Here is a 24,651-nt window from a genome sequence, read left to right on the forward strand (position 1 = left end):
CTACTTAGTATGCTGTGAAGTTACTAAATGAGTATTAATATTGGCCAATTGAAGCTTGTACTCGCGTCGATCCAAATATGTAGAAGAGTGTATCTGTGTACTGTATCAGTAACACAGAAATGTGGCTGGTTAAGAAGTAGGATCAGACTCTCGCACCAGTGACAAGGGAGAGTATCGCAGACTTCCCTCAGTGGATATGCCTATGGGCAGTAAGGATGAGGAGACACTGATCACCTATAAATATCTACAGGTCCTCAACTATACATGGAGGGAGACTACTAAAAGGCCTGATGGGTCACACAAGACGCTTGCAATGAGGCCGGAGCTCTAAGGTTGTGTAGCTATTTTATTTCTAATCATATGTGCACCTTTGGCGATAACTACTGATTTAAACAGGTACGCTCAACGGTCAAAAACTATTAGTAAAAAACCTCTGTTATTGCTGATCGTATGTCCTTAGCTAAGGGACGCGCATAGTGACATTCAGACAGGACATTCTATAAGAGATACCCAGACATTTATTCGTGGTTGCTATTACTAGAGAGTATAACTGTTAAACAAGTTTGCGCTATAAGACTGATAGCTATTAACCAAAAAGGATATGTAATGGCAGTGATAAAGCACTTCGTTGAAAAAAGAGAAAACCTCTGTTACTGCTAAATGTTTATCCCAACACAGAGACGCACATGGTAACGCTCAGGAGAAAAACGTTCTAAAAGAGATGCCCAAATGTAGTAAGTTTGGGCTTAGAGTAGCAATAAACTAAAAATTCCATGGAGCGCCAACAGACGCTCCTGATATGTAGGTCCATTCGTAATGCAGAATGATATACAATATTATGGAATTAAACTCGAGAAACTACAATAGTGCCGGGCTATCATTTCTACGAATGTGAAATTTCACTACAGAGCCCGGAAACCCCTACGACGGCATATAGCAAAAAATTAGTTACAGGTTATAGTAAGAATACAAAGGCGTGAAATGTCATGCCTTCGTTGTATAAATTAATAATGGTGTTTTTACATCAACAATGGATGACGGCCAAAATGTGTTTGCCTGATAGCGCTATGGCTCGTGCCATCTTGAATAGGACAAACGTTTGATAACTATAACCCTGGGAGGAGCTCCCTACTCCGTTGATGCGCTTTTGCCAAAGCTGATATGATAGTGCAGTTAGTGGCTCAACAGAATATGTCAGTGAAAGAACTGACCAATGATCTGAACAGAACCAAAGAAATCCAGCTAAGATGAGGCGACTGGCCAGTTGTGAACGATACTGAAAGGATAGCTCGGGTGGGATGCACAGTCCAAATCAATGCATCATATATTGATCAGAGGCATGTATACGGGGAAGATCCTGATGCAATAAATGAGTTATCACCCAACCTACAAAGGCAGTAAATGGAAAGATGAAGGATGAGCCCTCAGTTGGAAATGGTGAGCCTATGTTGATCTTATAGCAAATTACAGGTATAGTGCGCGTAGGACACACATTTATACCGGCTAGGCCCTATACAAGGTCAGTGCAGGAAATTAGAGATAGCCTGTTAATATATTCATCAAAACCAAGTGAGTGAGTTGTTAATACTGATTTGTGACATTCCAAATGATTTCTTCAATTAAACCCGCTCTGACACTATTAAAGGTAAAAATCCAAAAATGTTCCTTTCTCTTCCGGGTTACTTCAACAGACAAGCCTGTCTTTGATTTAACCTTCTCAAGGATGCACCAGCGCAGGTCATTTTCACCATAATGCATTTCAAGACAATGTGAAACAATGGGTGCAGTAAGTTTTTTGTACGGATAAACCGATTTATGCTCACTATATCTAGTGCAAAATTCACAACCTGTTTCTCCTATATAGGCCAGCTAACAAGGACACAAGATGATGTATATTACATTTTGACTCCTGCAATTACTCAAGTCTCTAAGCTTGATGTTCTTTCCCTTGTATACTAGGGAGCTTGTTACCATAGCTGAATCATAGGCGTGGCATGAGCCACATCTGTGGTTCCCTCATATGGGGGGTAATCCTGTAATGGTGGGCTGATGATAAGTGTTGCCGGTTTGTTGTCTAGTATGTACAAGCATGTCACGGAGAGTTTTTTATTCCTCCTGTAGGCTACTAGGGGGAGTTTAAGTTGTTCTTCATCTTCGTGTACATTTAGAATTTTCCAGTTTTTGTTTATGATATTCCTGATTTTATAATTTAACTGGGAATGATTAATGACACATACGACTTGGTCTCATGAGGCACGGGTATTACCATGTAATCTCTTGCTTCTACTTATAGTACACTGTGTTAATCTTGTGCAACCTCAGTTCTATTCTCCCTCCCCTTTAGTAAATACCCTTATGGAGGGACTCAAAATGTTTGGGTTCTCCGACGAGGACTTTTCCGCACTAATCGGACAGGCCATTTCTAGTGGAGGTCCCACTTCATCACATAGTGGAGATGACTCTGAGTGGAACAATCTACTGAATTTTAGAAAAAAATTAAAAAGAATGGAGACACATGCCCACTACATGCTAGAGTACTTACGAGCAGGATTGATTCCATCAGGCCTAAGGGTTAGTAATGTACCGGCACTTTTTGTCGAGATACGCAAGTTCCTGGAGTGGTGGTCCCACATCGCTAACCGTTGCTCCAGGAACTGGATGATCTTGATAATTGAAACAGCGGAGGAGGTCATGTCAATGTTGAGTCAGGAAATAATAGAACTAGAAGACAAACTGAGGGCAGCAACAGCACTTGAGGAAGCTAAGGCAAGATTGGAAAGGGTAAGTGCAGAGATGAAGGACTTTGAGGACTATCTGACCAATAGAAAATCGGAGAAATTAAGAAAGGATGTGAGGTGGTACACGCAGACAAAGCCTATCCCTACCTAGACAAATCCTATTATCAAGATTGGAACCAGGGCGTCACTTACCAAAACCATGGCAGAAAGAACAGGAGGACAGTCATTAATTTCGCAGACACATATTCATCAGATTCTGACACAGATAACTCTCATGGCACAGATGAGATGCAATACAACTACAGACCAAACAGAGGTAGACAAATGAACCAACCAGCTTACCGGGCACAGTCCCCTTTTTTACAAATAGGCCAATACAGAGGGAGAAACAGACGTTGGGGACAAGACAGAGTGGAGCAGCAACAACCAATGGCCCCACAACATCAACAACCATACTTAAAAACTCGCAACCAGCAATACTGGAGGACATAGATAGATCTGTTTACCAACACAATAATATGGCAGCTACACCTTAACTATTTTTAATCTCTCCTAAGTTAACCTCACTCAAGAGGAGACAGCAATATTAGGAAGAGGTCTATTGCCCAAATTTAAACTCTTTCAGACTACACCAAAATAAGTTCTCCTTTTTCACAATGGTAAGATTGAAGAAATTGTTCATGCATAGACCTCCTAAAAATAGTGGAGATAATCTTTCTAAGTGTAAACCTCCCTCCAGCTTCACACCCACCCTAGATGGCCAGAGGTAGACATATTTTAAAAAACGGTTCTGAAAGAGATACAAAGCCTCACCAAGTATCCTCCCTATAAAAAACACAATCTGTCACTCAAATATCATTTAGCTCTTAACAGCATTAAAAACAACACAAATATCATCATTAAACCCTGTGATAAGGGTGGGGGAATTGTAGTTATGAATCAAATCAACCACATTGATAAAATTCTTGACATGCTGTCAGTACAGGAACACTACAGAAAATCTCATCCTAGGGAACTAGGCAGATTGACAACCAAAATTCAAGATATGCCCAAGAGCGCCCTTGACCAAAGACTCATTTGCCAGCAAGAGTACTCTTTTTTGAACAAGTCATGCCCTACAGTACCAGCATTGTATGGAGTTCCTAAGACTTACAAAAGTATTTCTGACCCCCCATGCCCTATTATTTCCACCATAGGATCCAGCATGGAACCACTCTCCAAATACATCAATACTTTTTATGCTCACTCACAAAGACCTATGCCTCATACATTCGCGACACAGGTGACATCATTGAGAAAATTGAAGGTATGCCATTTGACCACGCAAATGAAATCCTGGTAACGCTTGACATTGATACATTGTACACCAACATCCCTCAATGTCAAGTGATACAGTCAGTGGCAATACTCCTCAGTAGAAACCCAGGTAAAAGACTGGATACCTTCATACAAGAATGTCTTGAGATAGTTCTAATGAACAACTATTTTGACTTTAACGGGCTGGTATATCAGCAAATCAAGGCACCAGCATGGGGGCTTCCTTTGCACCTAGTATAGCGAATATCTATATGGGTGAATGGGAATTAAAGAATATTTTCAATGAAGCGCCCCCATTTTTCAAAAAATGTTGGCACATAAAAGTGCTTTATTGATGATAATTTTTTCATTTGGAGAGGGCACCATGATACCCTACAGGAATACATCACCTGGCTAAATGCCAGCGATAGCATTTTGAGGTTTACAGCTAAATCTAGCCCTGTAGAGGTTGAATTTTTAGACATAGTGATTTGTGGACAAGAGGAAAGGATACAAGTGAGCTTTATTAGAAAACCTACAGCGAACACCACCATTCTCCAGCACCAAAGCTTCCACCCCTCATGTTGAAAGAACTCCATTCCCTTTGGGGAATTCTTGCGTGTACGCCGAAATTGTACGAACACGACTGATTTTCACATGCATGGGGATGCTTTAAAAAAACGTCTCCTAGACAGAGGATATCCCAGTCGATTGGTCAGAACGGCCTTTAAAAGGGCAAAATACTACAACCGTGACACACTATTACATGGTAATACCCGTGCCTCATGAGACTAAGTTGTATGTGTCATTAATCATTCCTAGTTAAATTATAAAATCAGGAATATCATAAACAAAAACTGGAAAATTCTAAATGTACACGAAGATGAAGAACAACTTAAACGCCCCCTAGTAGCCTACAGGAGGAATAAAACTTTCTGTGACATGCTTGTACATCCTAGACAACAAACCGGCAACACTTATCATCAGACCACCATTACAGGATTACCCACTATATTAGGGAACCACAGATGTGGCTCATGCCACGCCTGTGATTCAGCTATGGTAACAAGCTCCCTAGTATACAAGGAAAAGAACATCAAGCCTAGAGACTTGAGTAAGTGCAGGAGTCAAAATGTAATATACATCATCTTGTGTCCTTGTGAGCTGGCCTATATAGGAGAAACTGGTTGAAAATTTTGCACTAGATATAGTGAGCATAAATCGGCCATCCGTACCAAAAAATTACTGCACCCATTGTTTCACATTGTCTTGAAATGCATCATGGTGAAAATGACCTGCGCTGGTGCATCCTTGAGAAGGTTAAATCAAAGACAGGCTTGTCTGTTGAAATAACCCGGAAGAGAAGGGAAACCCTCTGGATTTTTACCTTTAATAGTGTCAAAGAGGGTTTAAAAGAAGAAATAATTTGGAATGTCACAAATCAGTATTAACAACTCACAAACTTGGTTTTGATGAATACATTAACAGGTTATCTCTAATTTCCTGCACTGACCTTGTATAGGGCCTAGCAGGTATAATTGTGAGTCCTATGCCCACTATACCTGTAATTTGTTATAAGATCAACATCATAGGCTCCCCATTTCCAACTATGGGCTCATCCTTCATCTTTCCATTTACTGCCTTTGTAGGTTGGGTGATAACTCATTTATTGCATTGGGATCTTTCCCCGTATTTCCTCTATTACTCATATATGCCTCTGATCAATATATGATGTATTGATTCGGACTGTGCATCCCACCTGAGCTATCCTTTCAGTATCGTTCACAACTGGCCAGTCGCCCCATCTTAGGCAGATTTTTTTGGTTCTGTTCAGATCATCGGTCAATTGTTTCACTGACATATTCTGTTGAGCCACTGACTGCACTATCATATCAGCTTTGGCAAAAGCGTATCAACGGAGTAGGGAGCCCCTCCCAGGGTTATATTTATCAAACATTTGTCCAAATTAAGATGGCACAAGCCATAGCGCTATCGGGCAAAAACATTTTGGCCGTCATCCATTGTTGATGTAAAAACACCATTATTAATTTATACAACGAAGGCATGACATTACACGTCTTTGTATTCTTACTATAACCTGTAACTCATTTTTTGCTATATGCCGTTGTGGGTTTTCTGGGCTCTGTAGTGAAATTTCAAATACGTAGAAATGATAGCCCAGCACTATTGTAGTTTCTCGAGTTTAATGCCATAATATTTCATATCATTCTGCATTATGAATGGAGCTACATATCAGGAGCGTCTGTTGGCATTCCATGGAATTCTTAGTTTATTGCTACTCTAAGCCCAAGCTCACCGCACTACACATTTGACCCGTCTAGCATGGTGCTGACGTAGAACAGGTATTTCAATGACCGTTTCCGCTAGCAACGCTGTGCGTGATGATGCAGGTTAGGCATTCATTGACGGCGCACGATTTCAACGTATTTAATGGCGGGCCCTGTTATTACATATCACCACGCGAATATAATGGTTGCAGAGCTTCAAGAAGGACATAATCGTTAACGTAGGTGAGTGACCAGCGTTAGGCTATATCTTTCGCCATTTCACATCTCCTGTTTCTTGGGGAGTTAGTAGTTAGTAGGAGCATAATGAGATCTTGCCTTGCAGCTACACTCTCCAGAGTATTGATGTACTACATTTGGGCATCTCTTTTAGAAAGTTTTTTCCTGAGTGGTACCATGTGCGTCTCTGCGTTAGGATAAGCATTCAGCAGAAACAGAGGTTTTCTCTTTTTCCAATGAAGTGCTTTATCACTGCCATTATATATCCTTTTTGGTTGTTAATAGCTATCAGCAATATAGCGAGATCTTGTTTAACAGTTATACTCTCTAGTAATAGCAACCACGAATAAATGTCTGGGTATCTCTTATAGAATGTCCTGTCTGAATCTCACTGCGCGTCCCTTAGCTAAGGACATACGATCAGCAATAACAGAGGTTTTTTGCTAATACTTGTTGACCGTTGAGCGTACCTGTTTAAATCTAGTAGTTATCGCCAAAGGTGCACATATGGTTAGAAATAAAATAGCTACACAACCTTAGAGCAAGCTCCAGCCTCATTGCAAACTTTTTATGTGACCCATCAGGCATTTTAGTAGTCTCCCTCCATGTATAGTTGAGGACCTTTAGATATTTATAGGTGATCAGTGTCTCCTCATACTTACTGCCCTTAGGTATACCCACTGAGAGAAGGCTGAAATACTCTCCCTTGTCACTAGTGCGAGAGTCTGATCCTACTTCTTAGCCATCCACATTTCTGTGTTAGTGATACAGTACACAGATACACTCTTCTATATATTTGGATCGACATGAGTACAAGCTTCAATTGGCCAATATTAATACTCATTTAGTAACTTCACAGCATACTTAGTAGAACCTGTGTTTTTCCTTTTTTTTACAGAAAAACTGCACAAACCTCTGTCGTACTTGCCAATATTCCTAAGAAACTTTGGATATAGGCACACATTGTGGTGCCACAGTATAAGGTTTAAACAACTGACCAATATCCTGTTAATCTTTAGTTGGGACATCCCTCACAATAAAAATTGTGTTTACTCTTATCCAACAGCATCGCTAGTGGGCTTTGGCCACAGCATAGTAAGTATTACTGCCTCGAGCGCTATTCATAATTGTGTATCCTCATCGTGTTTTGACTTGATTAGCTTTAAGAACTATCTTGTAAGTTGAGTTGACAATTGCATTGCATGTAGGGACACATCCAAGGATGCATGCATGCACAGCACGTCAATACCTGTGTATATCTTCACCATTCTCATTATTATTTCTTTTCTTTAATCACTTTCACAATGGACTGTTGGGGTCTAAACCAATTCTATTATGCTTTCTTGTATATCACATGGAACCTCTCTCAGTGAGTAAGAAAAATTTCATATATTTCAGATTCTAAATATCAGTAAAGTGAATACAACAGTACTATCACTGGACATGTGGTTTATTATTTTCAAATCCTTGCAATCTTCTTTTCCTTTCCTTGTAAAGTAGTGGTCCAACAAATTGTATATAGACAAATCCCGTGTTGTATGGGTTATTAAAAATAAATTGCTTATGCCCCATAGGTATCACCTTTCTAAAGTTTGTGTGGAAACCTATGCCATTTTGGGAAAGGTCCTGAAGAAGGTGGTTCTCATCGTGTTTCAACCCACCGAAACGCTCGTCGACCTCAGCTGCCGAGACCTTGTTGTATATGGTCACCTAAAATTTGTTTTGGAGACTTTCTACATCCGTGTCTTCTCTTTACACCCTGATGTGTATATGTGTTTCGAATGATTGTGAACGTTTGTTGTTGAATGAATGAAGTGTGGTTATCAATGACATAGTGTTGTTCATGTTGAAGGGGGTTCACACTTTTTTAAGCATTTATATACTATTTTTTAAAGAAGTAGAAGGACATTAGTTGTATAAAAAAGAAATTATTTATAAAAATATTGCTGTTTGATGTTTCAAATGACGCATTGATTATGAAAAAAAAATTACTATAAACTACAAGGTAAAGATATAATAAATAATCTGATTTATATTCTACAATTGTGCATTTGTATTCATGTGATTTTGTACATACTCATACCCGATACAATCTGTTTTTGTAAAGCAATATAGGTCATAGGGGAGCCTTTTCTGTTTAGTTGTTTTCATTATTCCCTTCTTTCTCCCTGACCTCAGTTACCATATAGGGGGCGTTCCCTTTTCTTGCAGTAATAATAATGCACAGCCAATAGCTCAGACTTTTAGTACTGCGTGACCTATTGCATTGGAAATTAATCGCAGCACTCACGCTTTAGCTTTAAACATCTTAAGCTAAAGCGCAGCTGCTGAAACTGCTTCAAAGGTAAAGAAATAGAGCAAAGCATTTGTTTTCTATTACTTTACATTTGAAGCAATCGCGGCACTCACACTTTAGCTAAAGATGTTTAAAGCTAAAGCGCGGGTGCCCCCATTGTCAGAAAAGTAAATAAACTGAAAAAAGGCAAGTAGCCGCATTCGGCCATACCAACTAAAAAAGAAGGATGTGGCCACCATTATTCCAGGTGTGGTGTGCTGCGCTGCACTGGGTAAATAATTTTAAAAAGCGTTGCAGGAGAGCTAATTAAGAAAATATGCTATGAGACTGTAATTAAAACATACCGAGTAACAACACATGTAATGGGGTTGTCCTCATAGGAGTTTACAAGAAGAGAAAAGGAAGTACTAAGGAGGGACTACTGTCATAGGTTTACTTGGGTAACTCAAGGTGGCACAAACAGTGCTTCAGGCCCTGGGGACCCCTTTAACCTAGGAGCGGGAAGTAAAGCGATTGCAGTAACGCCCCCTGACTCAGGCAACGCTCATGATTTGGAGCAGGATTTGCATGAAGGAAGTGGCTTCTTCTTGTGTTCAGAGACATATCATTTTGCTTCTTAGTCTCTAATCCTCAGTGTGCATCTGTCACACAACTCTGAGGGGTGTTTAGCCCCCTCGCACCAGAGCCATTCCCGGTGAATGACCTGCTTCCTGCAATCAAGTCACAGTTTGAATCCTTTTGTTTTCAGCGGAGACACAGTTCCCTAACACACTCTGTAAAATGTTTTGGGGCGTGCTCTTGCCTGTAGTGGTCAACAAGTCCTACCTGTGCCCTGGTCTTCTAGCAGCAGTTTTCAGGAGTGCCCACGCCAGCGTCCTCCGGTGTTCCCCTGCCGCTGCCGCGGTCTGAATCCTCGCGGCCGCAGTGTGCAGACTACAAATCCCAGCAACCCTAGCGGGAGACACCCGCCCACGTCATCAACATCGCGCTCGAAGGCGCATAAATTAACCGGGAGCCCCGGCAGAGCGGGCGTGCTCTTGCCTGTAGTGGTCAACAAGTCCTACCTGTGCCCTGGTCTTCTAGCAGCAGTTTTCAGGAGTGCCCACGCCAGCGTCCTCCGGTGTTCCCCTGCCGCTGCCGCGGTCTGAATCCTCGCGGCCGCAGTGTGCAGACTACAAATCCCAGCAACCCTAGCGGGAGACACCCGCCCACGTCATCAACATCGCGCTCGAAGGCGCATAAATTAACCGGGAGCCCCGGCAGAGCGGGCGTGCTCTTGCCTGTAGTGGTCAACAAGTCCTACCTGTGCCCTGGTCTTCTAGCAGCAGTTTTCAGGAGTGCCCACGCCAGCGTCCTCCGGTGTTCCCCTGCCGCTGCCGCGGTCTGAATCCTCGCGGCCGCAGTGTGCAGACTACAAATCCCAGCAACCCTAGCGGGAGACACCCGCCCACGTCATCAACATCGCGCTCGAAGGCGCATAAATTAACCGGGAGCCCCGGCAGAGCGGGCGTGCTCTTGCCTGTAGTGGTCAACAAGTCCTACCTGTGCCCTGGTCTTCTAGCAGCAGTTTTCAGGAGTGCCCACGCCAGCGTCCTCCGGTGTTCCCCTGCCGCTGCCGCGGTCTGAATCCTCGCGGCCGCAGTGTGCAGACTACAAATCCCAGCAACCCTAGCGGGAGACACCCGCCCACGTCATCAACATGGGACGGGCCACACCATTGCCGTCCGTGACTATAAGCCACCTCCTCTGGGACTGCCATACCACAGGTACTGTTACTGGTGAACATATTTGTTGCCTAGGGTTACCATTTCCAGATCCACTTGCAGCTAGTTGTCACACATGGATATAATGTCTAAAACAAGGAATTCTACAATGACAAACACTATGGACAATTATTTGGTCCAGATTGTCAGTAAAATCAACAACGATAGGAGGACATCATTGGGGTTAACATGTTCTCCTAGCTCTCCACCACTGATTCCTTTGTCTGGGTTACCGTTGGATTCTCCTTTACAGGCTACAAGTAGCATGTCCTCAGATTTAATGATTGTGGATAGTGACATACCTGATTCTTGCGCATCTTTAGCTCCTAACTCGCCATTAAAAACTGTATTAGATATAGATGAGGCTGACATAGGAGCTGACCCGCAGTCGCCCGCTCTTCCCTTGAGAAGTAGGTTAGTTAGAGCATGTAGAAAATCCCAGTTTAAAAGTAATGGGTCTCGTATAGGGAGGAAAAGGACTACCATTGTGAACAAAAGCGCTAATAAAGAAGATGCATCAGGGTCAGTTTCTAACATAAACCCCGAGACTGAGCTCTCTGAAAAGATAATAGACATGATTGATACTAAAATAGGAGGTATCATAACCCCATTGGTAGCCAAAATTGATCATCTTATGGCAGAGGTAGCTAGGTTGAACGCTATAATAAATAGACCTGTGGATGAAGTCACTAGAATCATACCAATATCCCCAAATGTACGTATTATAAATGGGGTACCCCCGAACGGAGGACAAAGTATCGTAGGAAATGAGAAAGTGAACATCCCAATCTAGCCACCTGGAACTAATCATAGATACCCCTAAAGCACTAACACTGGCAAGCGACCAATTCCAATGTATTTCCCAGGCAGAACCCCTTACATTGGTTCTTGCCAATGTTCCTGCTTTGACAGCTGATAAAACAGAAACTACATCTTCTCTGATCAGTAAATCTTTGTACTGGCTGGTGAATAACATGAAGATGTCTCCTTGGGGTAAGCAGAAATTAGCCGGGGAAATTATTATGGCAAGAAGGGTCCAATGGCTAGGCCATCATCCGAAAAAATTTAAAGGTGATTGTGTGGTTTTAAATTTTTCCAATCCTGAAGTCCTCCCAAATGTCTTGGCCAATATAAACCCCCCGCAGCGAAGACAAGGTGTTATCATCCCGCTAACTCTCAAATATTTCTATTATAAGAGATATCGAGATACACATAAAGGATTATCAAGACCAGGGTGGACACCGTCTCTAAGCAAAGGGGGTAGGAGTGTTCCCACTAGCAATTGGAACATTAGCCTAGAGAATAGGTTTGAGGTGTTATCTGACTTAAACGATTGCGATTGACTTAAAGATGGAACTAACCTGGTGAATATGGATTTAGCGTTGGCCGTAACTGTGGCCGACCCTACAACTTTTGCTAGCCCCAGTGTTACTGAGGCAATAGGGAATTATCAAGAAATCCAGACTGATGTCACTGAACCATTGGGGTTCAAATTCTCAAATAATCCTGGAGGGGTGAGCTTAGCAATTGATTCACTGGCAAATGTTTTACTAGCTAATCCAAGTGCTACTATTGACTGTTTGGGTAGGACAACTGGTGAGATACAGGGTCCATTGACCAATAACTTTCCTGATCCCCTAGCACTTGATCCATTGGTAAATATCGTACCAGATATTTTAAGTTCTACTAGTGATTGACAGGACAGGGAAACTGGTGAGACCCAAGGACTATTGATTAAACACCTTTCTTACCCTCCTGCAACTGATACAGGTCTGACTATTCTATCCTGGAATCTTGCAGGTATAAATAATAAGCTGCATTCCGGTGTATGGAGTAGTTTTGTTGATCAATTTGACATTATCTTACTCCAAGAATCTTGGTCTCTGGCCCCAGTCTTTCGCCCTGGATTTCTCAACTTTTATATACCTGCCACCAAAAAAGCAAAAGGCCGACCATTGGGTGGTTTGATAATATGGGTACGTCAGTCACTATGTTGTAAAATCACCCAACTCAATCTCCCATCCATAGATATCTTGTCTTTAATCCTCAATTGGCCCAGCAACAAGAGCATGGCTATTTTCAATACTTATGCTCGAGGGATGGTTGGGGGTACTTCGTCTGATGTGATAAATGTCTTGGACCACCAGCTTGCAGTGCTCCCCCCTGAAATGATAAAAATTGTAGGAGGAGACTTCAATACAACCTTTGAGCCTCTTGGTCCGGAGGACCAATTTCTTGCTGTTGAAGAGGACAATAGGTGGGGTATTCCCCAGTTGGACCTCCCCCCAGTCAAGAGATGGTCCGCTGCAGCCATCCAACATAAAGCTCTTTGTCTAGAAAGAGGGCTTAGAGCTGCTAATGGGCGCACTAAATCAGATCGTCAGGGAGCAAGCACATTTGATAACGGAAGGTCTGCTAGTCGGATTGATTACTTTCTGGTGGATGTTAGAGCTTGGAACAGTCTGAATGACATGTCCGTAATCACACGGGATGAAAGTGACCACAATCCCCTGTGTCTAGAATTACATTTATCAAATACCCCTAGAGAATCCAAAACCGGGGGGGGGGGGAAAGTAACTCTGGACATTGTCGCATCGAACAACATGCGACATGTCAAATGGGATAAATTTATCGAGAAGTTGGAAATTTTGGATGACCTCAAGAAAGCGACCATTTGCGAGGTGGCCAATTTAGGCCCCAAAACAACCAACTCCAATTTCCATCTAATTATGCTCGAGGCCCATACATCTTTTTTACTAAACTCCAAGGGTTCTTCATGAAGCCCCCCAGTAGTGGAAAATCCATCAAGGGATGCCCACCTGAGGAGGGATGGTTTAATAAATCCTGTAAAATAGCCCGTAAGAACTTGAGTGTTGCTCTGAGATCAAGAGTTGCGGAAGATGTGAGGTCAGCCAGGAAGCTATATAGACAAGTCCAGTTAGTAGCTAAGAAGGACTGGGATGAGAATCAGTGGCAGGATCTGAAACACGCATGCTTGGCTAAAGACCAAAAACGATTCTGGGCCACACTAAAGTGGGGCAGAGGTGGGTCCGCACCTTCCCCCCAAAACTATGTGGCAAAAAATCAATGGGTAGACTTTTTCAAACCACAGTATGCTTCTGCTCCATCCGTAGAAGAGCAGCCACTTCCCCCCACTGTTTATTTCCAAACACAGGTGTTTTCAATCAAAGAAGTCAACCTAGCTTTGGATAGTATAACAGCGGGCCGTGCACCGGGAATGGATGGGATACCTGCGGATGTGTTTTTAACTGATAGATTATCTTGGTGCCAATATTTTCAATGGCTAGCCAACTCAGTGGCCATGGGCGCACCCATTCCTTCTTCATGGAAAGGGGCAGAAATAATCCCGGTTTACAAAAAGGGTGACAAATCACTCCCAAGCAATTATAGACCTATTAGTCTCATAGACTCAGCACAAAAACTGATAGGTCGGTTGGTGCAAAACAAGCTTCAATCCTGGGTTGAGGATAATAAAATTTTGTCACCATATCAAGCCGGGTTTAGACCTTGCACCAGCTCTATTGATCAAGTTTTTTACTTTTTAGCTCTTTACTGGAGGAACGTGAAGTTGTCCAAAGGGACCCTCTATGCGGTCTTTATAGACCTGAGATCAGCCTTCGACCTGGTGCCTCGCTCTAAACTTTGGAGGGTTCTCGCCCAAGCAGGTATGGCCCCGGAATTACTAACCTTACTCGTCCGCCTACATCAGAACAATTATGCACAAATTAGATGGGGAAGCCAGGGGGAGGTGACGGACCCATTTCCTGTTGAACGTGGTGTTCGGCAGGGATGCGTCCTGGCACCTACGTTGTTTTCCTTGTACATTAATGGGATAGTCGATCACCTTGGCTGCTCCCCCACTGATGCCCCTATATTGGCAGGATCCAGAGTGCCTGTTCTCATGTTAGCGGACGACACGCTGTTGGTTTCACGAACTCCAAGCGGATTACAGAAAGCGTTAAACATATTCGCTGATTTCTGTCATGATCGGGGCCTCGAGATAAATACCTCCAAAACTAAATTCATGAGTCTAAACCAACGACAAAATTTTAGAGGAGTAATAAAATTTAATGGTATTCCACTGGAGCAGGTTGAGGCTTTCACATATTTAGGAATATCCCTCCAGAACAATATGAAATGGTCAAATCACATTGACGTGACTATCTTAAAGTTCCACCAGCTTGCAGGTGCAATTATTTCTAAGCATAAATCTTCATTGACCAAGCCAATTAGGCCTGCCCTGGAAATCTATAATATGAAAGTTATTAGTGCATCGCTGTATGGCTCGGAGCTAATGGGGTTTGCCAATTTAAATTGCTTACGGCTGGCTGAAAATAAGTTCCTACGTAGCCTAACAGGTGTTCCCCAAAGTACCCCAATGATCCCACTAAAATATGATCTAGGGAGGAAAAAAATTGAAGACCTGGCGCAACTACGTCCACTTTTGTATTGGCGGCGGATCATGACAATGCCAGAACTTGCACATTATGCTAGTGCCCTGAAGGACATTATTAGGGCTGACTGTTTTCATTCCATCGCCTGGCTCAAAGAAATTAAGAATTTGCTTATAAAACTGGAGCTAGGGCATTTATGGAATGATATAAACGGTTCAAGTATTCCATCAAAGTCAATCCTCAAGAAATTGTACTGGGATATGACCCTGACATCTGCCTCTCGTGCTGGCCAAGGCTCTAACTTGACTGGCCGTTTCTTTGATACTAAATTTTTACCATCTTGTGAGGCATTTTGGGATATTATAGAGAGGCCCATGGACAGGAAACTGTATTTCCAGTTCAGAATTGGGTCCCTCCCTGTAAAAGCTTTTACCCATAAATGGTCAATCTCCAAGGATGATAAATGTCATCATTGTCTAGACTTGATTGAGGATGCTGGTCACTTGTTGTTTGTGTGTCCGCTATACACTGCCCCCCGCCTCAGATGGATAAAGCCAGTATGTCTAAATCTGGGAACATGTAGCTATAAGGAAGCTCTAAGAATTTTAGAATCTGATTGCACCCCCTGTCTGGCAATTGCTGTTGCTAAATTTCTGGGGTGGGCATGGATATTACGCCTTCGTGCCTTGAAATCCACTGAAGCTGATCAATGAATGTTTTGTCACCAAGAAATGTCTAATTAACTTTTATCCAATATTTGATCTTTTTAAGTTTTTTTATCCATTGATGTTGTTTTTATCTGATGTTATCCGCCAGCATAATGATTTAATGTATTTTTATTATATTTTAGCCTAGTATTTATGAATCATTAGGATGTACTTGCTTTTATGACATGCTGTGGAATAAAGCTTTTGAAACTTGAAACTTGTTTTGGAGCAGCTGAAAAATCAACAAAGTCGGGAGTGGAGCGCATGATGCCCATCAGGTGATGGAGAAAGAAAGAAACTGATGTCAGAGGGAAAGGATGGTGCTGATGTGCGGCTCTGCTCCTTCACTTCCAAGGTGGTTTGGGGCCAACACCAAGCTTCATGACACTGCTACAAAAATCTCTGGATACAGTCTGGTGCCTGGGGGATATTCTAAGGTGAGGAATCTATGTTGAGAAGAATTTATCAGAGCTAACTTCTGCTTTGGGCTACTTCAAATACCAATCTATAAATCACAACATAAAAAGTGGTATACTCCTAAAAATACTTGGTTCGAAAAATCCAGTACTACTTTTCATTAAGGGAGGGAAGAAAATCACAACAGTGACTATGGAGGCTTGGTTGCCCTTTGTTTCTTGTCACCATCTATACTACTGAAAGATTTTTAATTGTTCCTTCAACCATGAGGCTATTTAGGGTCAGCAATAATATGTATGTGACCTTTGCTTGCTGTCAGTTAAGCCCAAGGGCCCTTCCTTAGTCTAGAACCCCAAATCACATGCACACCCATGTAAAACAATGTTTTTGCCTTTACAGAGAAAAATATTACTTCATGCTCTGATATCTTCCAATATCTCCCTGCTCTCTGTCAAATCAGAGTGGCCAAGCAAAATCAAATGCCCTAACTTTTCAAAAATCTCCTTTTCACAACATCAAACGTTTGTGAGTCTTAAGATATTGCTTCTACTAAGCCTCACGGCACACAAGACAAATATTTCACTATGATATCAGGGTTGTTACTCAGCTACTGATGCATAGAGTGATGACCCCCGTATGGGCAGCAAAAACCTTATTGTTGGAACTACCTGGCATAGATGATGAAATAAATGTCAGCATTTTGTGGAACCGAACTGCCAAGGATCCTAGGACCTGGATGGACCCCAGAATGCCACTTACGAAAGAAAAGCTGGTTGCAAGCATGCTGTAGCTCTGAGCTCCTCTGGAGGATCCAAAAACTCTTTTTTCAAAAAGGCCAGTTTCAGAAGCATCCTCACTTTAGCAGGTAGATTGTGTTTATGAATAGCAGGCTGTGGGCCAAGGATGCTTGGAGATGGAGCAGCCTTGCTGATCTGATGATAACATCACTTGGAATCATTAAGGCGACAAGAACAAAATTATAAACAGGTATGCAGCTTTACATCTACATACTGTAGAACGTCAATTTGTGCTGCACTTTTTGAAATGGCGTGATGCTAACACATTGCAGATATTTACAGTTTTTAAATAACCCACAGTATATCAAACCGACGCAATACGCATCTTTAGAAGGAAAGGGGGCAGATTTACAAGCCCCTTGCGCCACTTTTGCGTCACTTTTAACATGGGAAAAGTGACGCAAAAGTGGCGCAAGGGGCTTGTAAATCTGCCCCAAGGAATTTAAGGCATGTGAGCCGAATGTTAAATACTCCCCACCATGCAGGGCAAATGTCAACACTTGTGGGAAACACTGTGAACACCTCCTCGGGTGTTAAGCTGCCAATGTCTATGAATTCTTCAGCAGGAGTGTGTCTGCACTCTTCCTAATAGCAAAAGCAGCTGATAAAAACCCAGCATGCATGACATCTGACCGCACATTCCTGATTTTAAGATCAAATGAAAGTAATGCTTTACCGAAATCATGATAACAGGCCTGTAAAGGCATCCACTTAGCTACACTGTAAGTATTAAACCACAATTCCAAAACTAAATTGGAGCAAGAATCATTACTTCAGCATGATATTGTGCACGCCGAGGAAGCGAATTAGCAGCACTAGTTTTACGTTTGCACACTACCACTGGATGCATGTTTGCAGATGCCATACACAGATTATCATAAATGTCGCACCTCCACAGACTCCTGTTATGAGTTTACTCTTGATGCAGGGCTGTGTTGCGCCGCCCCCTTCCATTGCTGCCCACTGGGAGAAGCAGAAAGATGGCTGGCCTCTGGTGCTCAGAGAGGATGAGGGCCCAGTTCTTCAGGGTGCTCACAGGGGAAACAGAAGAGCTCAGAGCCTGCTCCTTCTGTCTCAGCTCCAAACCCAAGCCTGGCACGCGACAACGCTTGCTGCAGGCAGCCTGAAGGGCATTCTTTAATAAAAACTTTTACCACCCACATAAAGATCCTCTGTGAATAAAAAGGGAAATTAAATGAGCCATAGGCGCTATTGTTAAATGTGTGCCCCCGTGTTGTTAAGTGTGGTGCCCCCGGTGGTACAGAGGTGGAGGGGGGGCGGGGGTGAGGGGCTGCGAGTCATGCATTTAGGGGAAAAAAATCCATAAAAAACATTGGTCATGGCAGGAATGAGAGAGCGCTGGATGTAAACCCTTTGCAGGCCATATCTAAAAAACAAGATCTATCCCCCTAAAAAGGAAGCCCAAACCAAGCAAATATTGAATGAAAAGCCCAACTGACTGTGGAGATCGAAAAGTGCAAAAAGCCTAATTAAAATAATACAAGCAACAGAGTGGGAGCCACAGTAGGGGAGGCAGCAGTAAAAAAGGCAGAGATCACAACTGTGGCCTTAAGAGGAGATGGGAGGAAGAATGCTGTATTTGAATGTAGGGAGCTAGGGTGCAGAAGCTAAACACAAACACACAGTAACAGAGCAGGAAATCAAGAAAAAAATAGCCCCCCAAAGAACAGATAAATATCCAGAGTGGAATGAAACAGTACTAAGTCCCTGCTCAGTGGGAGGAACAGAAAAGAGAAAGGAGGGACAAAGAGGCAGGACTGACCACTAGCAAGCAGGGATTTTTGAAGGACACTGACAAATTGAAAGCATTGTCAAGAAAGGGAATGGACTTGATGCCCACAGACCGATTACAGCAGGTCTTGAAGAGACATCTGCGCTGTATAGCTCAACCTAAAAAAGAAGCTGGTAAAACACACCACCACGTATGTAAATGTGTCCTTCATTGGTGCTTTATTGTAACTCGTCAATTAGAGTATTTTAAACTTTCATATATGCATTTGCTCTGGTTCCTTCATCTGGTACCTAGAAAAGTATACAATATGTTTTTCTTCTCTTTGCCCCAATTCTGAAAATATGATTTGTTTAGCATTTGTTCATCTTTTATGTCTGATTGCACCACACGTGGTATTTTTGTACCTTTAGGCAAGGTAAGAATTGACACGGAACATCCACTGTATAATACAGGAAAGCTCCTCATGGTTATCAACACAGCCTATCAACACACCCTTCAGTGCTGCATCTAATAAAGGAAATTGATCTCCAGATCAAGAACAAGGAGGAGCAGTGGAGCACAGCTCCTGTACGGGTACTGATTTAAGGGTTATATCCCTTGAAAATGGGCTACGAAGAGAGGTACAGACTTTGCCATCATAAGGATTTGTTGGGACCGAGGCAGGACATATGTTATGATCCCTCTTCGGAACAACTTTTAATGTATTGACAATTTCAGCTAATTCAAGCCCTCGTGATGCCAAGCAGTAACGAATTATAGGATACATTTACAGAAATGGGGGCAAGGAAAAGCAGCCCGAAGCTCGACCTGTCAGGTTTCTCCCAAGCATTGTTCTACCCACTGTAGGAAAGACATGGCATGGGTGACTGGGTGACTGTTCAGTGGCCTATTGCATAATATTAACATAAAATATATACAAATAGTGCTTGAAATTGTAGCTTTAATTTCTGGATATTAATAATCAGAACAACAGGCATTTTCCATGTAACAATGGAAATTCAACCACTATTGGGGATTTTTTCCATTCCTTCGGTTGAAATCTGATAATTTTCTCCTTATAGTGATAGTAATAGTATAGTACTAGTGATGGTAGTGAAAGCAGCAGACTATTGACCTAATTGTCTGCTGCTAGTCAGTTGTTGTTTCGTACTCCCTATTAGGATAAACTATAGGCAGAAACATGTTGACCATTGTGTTAGGCAAAATTGATCATATAAACCACGCTTATAATAATAAAACATTTTTTTTAAAATCTTGAGGTAGAAAGGGAACCAGAATAAAAATCATTCCCCTAACTTTACACAGTTTTAATACAGAATTAATACAAACCTTCTCAAACAAGCCCTCCCAAACCTCTTCCTGAGATACTATTTGAGCACTAACTCCACAAAATCACCTAGATGACTAAAGAGCTTGCGGAGAGCCATCAAAGCAGCAATGATCTGTGCCATTTTTTGGGAAAGACAAAAGATTGTGTTTGGACCTCAGCGAAACTTCAAATTTGCCAGAATACGGAGCAAGAAATTGTCTAAATCACGCCCCAAAGGACCTTTTGTTGTGTATATGATTGCAGTGGAAGAACATGCTTTTTATGGCCATAGGGTCCTCTCTCCCTCATTTTTGGTAACAGTTTTACACTAATTCTAAGCGTACTCCACATTTGTGTGAATAAGAATGTGATGTTCCTGTGATGTGCTTTGAAAGTAATAAAGGTTTCTATACATGGTCTAAGTATACCTGAGAGGAATTATCCATATAGTTCTACTCAAATTTTATGCGACAGTTAATATAGTTTTAAATGTAACATTTTTATTGCTAATATATTGCCGCCAACTTTATGCAACGCTTTGCATATTTTTTTCTTTTTCCTATTTTTGTGGCATGTACTTACAATTAAAAATTAAAATGTTACCATTGCACCAGTCTGCCACGGCCATACCTATTGACTTTGCCAATTCTTATTTTTGTTTGGCTACCGACTTGTTAATCATTTTCCTGCTTTCTTTGTCTACCTTTATTTTGTTAAATATAACTGGGAGAAGTGAGCACTTGACTCTGCACCTTGCTCTTTCATACTTCTCCCGTTCCTCTCCATGAGTCCCCCCCTCTCTGGTCAATCCTCTGAGAGTTTCGCTTCTGTTTTTTACTTATGTAATTCCTATCCCAAGACTTGTACTTCCCTAGGGCCCTTCCCTCCTTTCTCACACCTTATTTATTGTGTGCTTTTACCCAGTGACGTAGCCAGACCTTATGCTGCCCGTGGCGGTAACGGATTTTGCCGCCAGGATGATGGCGATTCTTGTGAGACCGTCAACGGCTGCAGGTAAGTACAAACTTGTGCGCCCGGGGCCGACAGCCCCCATCCCACCTCTTGCTAAGCCACTGCTTTTAACTAGATGTTTTCATCATATGTTACTTCCCATGTTGCTTTTTCTTTCCCGGTGCTAGGTAGGCCTTTATTGTAATATCTATACATTGGGCAAAAGGTTCCCTAGATATTCCAAGAATTGAAATTCCCTCCTGATACTCTTACATTCACATTGCTACCTGTGTTTTTGAGCAACTATTGTAAATCCTGGTTTGTTGTCTGAATTAAGAGAGCTTATAATAATAATAATATTAATTTCCATTTGTAAAGCACAAACATATCACCCATTAAGGGTTTCTAAGCACTGGGGGCCATTGGGGAGATTAAGTGAGCTATTGCCCAGAGTCACATGGTGCTGAGCTGAGCTGCCATCATGGATCAAGCCACAAGCTCCAGAGACAGCCACTCTGGCCACTGCGCCACACCTCTTCCCTTGTATCGTACCAGGACATAGTTTAGGGATCGCTAGAGGTTTCTTCTCACAGATGGGTAAGTCCAACCCGTCACATAGAAGTAAGAAAGAAATAGCAAGTTACCATGTTTGTTTCTTTTTTTTAGTCCTCAGTAGCAATTGGGGTCACATTCTGCCAAAAGTGAGACAAGGGGAGGAGAAGTTGGAGACAGGAACATGAGCTTTGCTTAAGAGAGGACGAAAGGGAGTGGAGTGCCTTGGAATTCCTTTGGTGAGAGAGGCAGAGGAGCGTTGGAGGGCTGAAAAGATGTTCTTCAAGAGTTCATGGTTAGTTACAACTCCAGCTCCCATTGTCCTCCTGCGAATGTTAAGAGCCACAAGGAAGGATGTGTTTGGAAAGCAGCTTCGGGGAGGATTCAACTGAGGGCATTGGAAAAAATGACTGGAAGCTGGCAGCCATGTTTTCTCCCTGAGTGGACCTATGGCAGTGGTTATAGTCAGCAGAGGGAGCAATCTGATTGGATGGCCAGCCCTAAATATTCCCATCAGAATGCTAATGTTGCTTATTATACTTTGTCGTGGACCCTGTACAGTGTTCTGATTCCTTTTGGTTATATTCACGCTCCATTAATACCCTATCCATTCATACATACATATATACATACATACATACCTACATACTGTATCTTTAAAAATAGGCTTTATTACATAACAGCTCAGAGAATTACAAGCTTTCTCCAACATATGTATGATCCTTCAGGGTACACAATATTGAGTCTAATAAGTGTCAAATATCACCTAATAGATAAGACATATTGTTTGCCACCTCTGTTGTTTAGGGAAAGATGGAATACCCTGCAAGCTGGTCTCAGACTCAGATCTATTTTCTTAATTTGGTTGCCTAAATATATTCTAAAACTTCCATGTGAGCCACATTGTTTCCTATCAATTTGAAATGTAAACTTTTTTAGACAACTGGTGTGTCAAGTTTTTATAATTATCTCCCTTCTCATGTAAAAGTTTCACAAAAAATCACATTCAGGAACCACACTTTAGGATTTCCAAGTCATCCACCCAATGAAGAATTTGAATATACATGATGTATGCTTATCTAACGATCCATAAATGGCTTCGCATCAGCCGCTAGGAAGCCAATAAGCCTTCTCCGTGATTTACAGGACTTTATAACTAACAATACAAGCATCTTCAAGTTTCTAAATAACTTTTATAATTTATGGCTATAAGGATGACATTTGCATGAGAGGTGGAAGTACCCCCCACTGAGTTGAGATGTTCCTAGCTTTTTGCATTGTGGGTCCAGTCTCAAAATCAGGATTGTTGTTTTCTTGAGAAAAATCAGAACAGGACATTAATTGGGAACGTTGCCCAAATTTCTGTTCTCATACAAGTCCCAAAAGAGAACCAGAGTGTACCATTGAAGATTAGGTTTGAAGTACAGTACATTACAGATCTGGTGGTGTGCATTCTTTTGTATCCAATTAAGATAGGCGGCCCGACTTCAAAGCACGACTCTGTGGACTGAATGTGAGTTTCCATAGCTTGGCTGAAAGCAATGCTGCAGCCAATCTCATTTTAAAAGGTTAATTAATGTAAGTCACTTAAGTGTAAAATACGTGCCTTAAAACACGCTGTGTATAATGATAGGTGTGAAAACAAGCATAAAACATATTTAGCAGTACACCATACCTAATGTACAATGGCCCAGTGCAATGGCAGTATCTTACAAATGAATCTAGATATTATCCTGCCAAGTCATGACAACAAAGATATGCATCCCATTATAGAAAATTTGTGAATAAGGCTTCAAGACAACCCTTGAACAACCACAAAAACAGAATTATTTACAAACGCAAACAGTGTTATGCTTCTCAATTACTTAATTGAATATGTTGAATTTGATTAGAAAATGTCCACCCCTAAAAACATTATTTGATTTCAGACTGTGTAAATAAGCAAACCAACTAGAGAGATTAAGATATGTATCTGTAGCAAAATTGTGACTAATTTATCTGTTCAAAAATCCCAAAAAAGGTCATATCTTACCATCAATTTCCATCAAGAGGAAGCTGAAGATGAGCAGTATATTGATCATTTTTATCTTGAAGTCAGATTCTTTTTTGATTCGCAGACACAGGCACTAACCGTGCTGTTGTGAAGGATGTTGCGGTAGCCAAAAACTATGCCCTGGACTAAGGACCACAGCCACCTCTACCTTTATGCGGTTCAGATACTAGAGATCAGCACTTGCTTGTGGGCGTATTCTTGAAGTTCTAGCCTACCATTGGCGATCAACCTACCACCAATCTCAAAGTAACATGGACGAAAGGCAAACATAGAAGGGGTGCTCTAGCCAACAAATCAGCATGTGCTGTTCTGATCTATGAAACTGATACTTCTTTTCTTGAAGCTTTTGCATATCTATTCAACTGCACTTTATCAGACAAAATGTGTAAAACTCCAGTGGCGCTGTATTTCACCAAGATTTGCAACATGCTGCTATGAGCAAACAGCTTGCAATTACATTTTTCAACTTACACATGATTTTCATTGTCCTGTCCTAATTAAACAAGACACCACATCTGACGTTGAACTAAAATGGAAAGAATTGACTGATCAGCAGACAATTAGTCAATTGAATATTATTTTCTGGTGGGAATGGGGGGGGGGGCTTCAAAAGTCTGGATAGTTTTGGGTTGCTGTACCACACATAGTACTATGGCTCAACTATCAATCATTCCACTATATGGGGATTCCTATCATGTTATACAGGAACATCTTTTTGAAGCTTCAATGGAGGAATAGGACAGGAATAGGACAGGCAGAAAATGCCAGGTCCATCTAGCCCCATCCCTTCTGATCCAGCCAGATGGGAGGCTTAAGGAAGGAATCTGCTGATGTTAGGGGGTGGAGAGCTATGGAAATGAGCCATATTGGTTTAGTTACTTCTTCATGCTCTGATGAGATTTCAGCCAGGTTGAATTACGGAGGAATACTGCTTTCTGGGAGAAAATTATGCCACACTTTGGAGGGCCTGGTCATGCTATGGAGTGTTGCATTACGTGTCACTGGACAGCAGTGGTCTCTTGCTTGACCCCAGAGAACACTGAATTAATATGGGAGAGGTGCAGGGCCTCTCAGATTTG

Source organism: Triturus cristatus, chromosome 6, assembly GCF_964204655.1.
Source record: "Triturus cristatus chromosome 6, aTriCri1.1, whole genome shotgun sequence".
NCBI classification, from domain to species: Eukaryota; Metazoa; Chordata; class Amphibia; order Caudata; family Salamandridae; genus Triturus; species Triturus cristatus.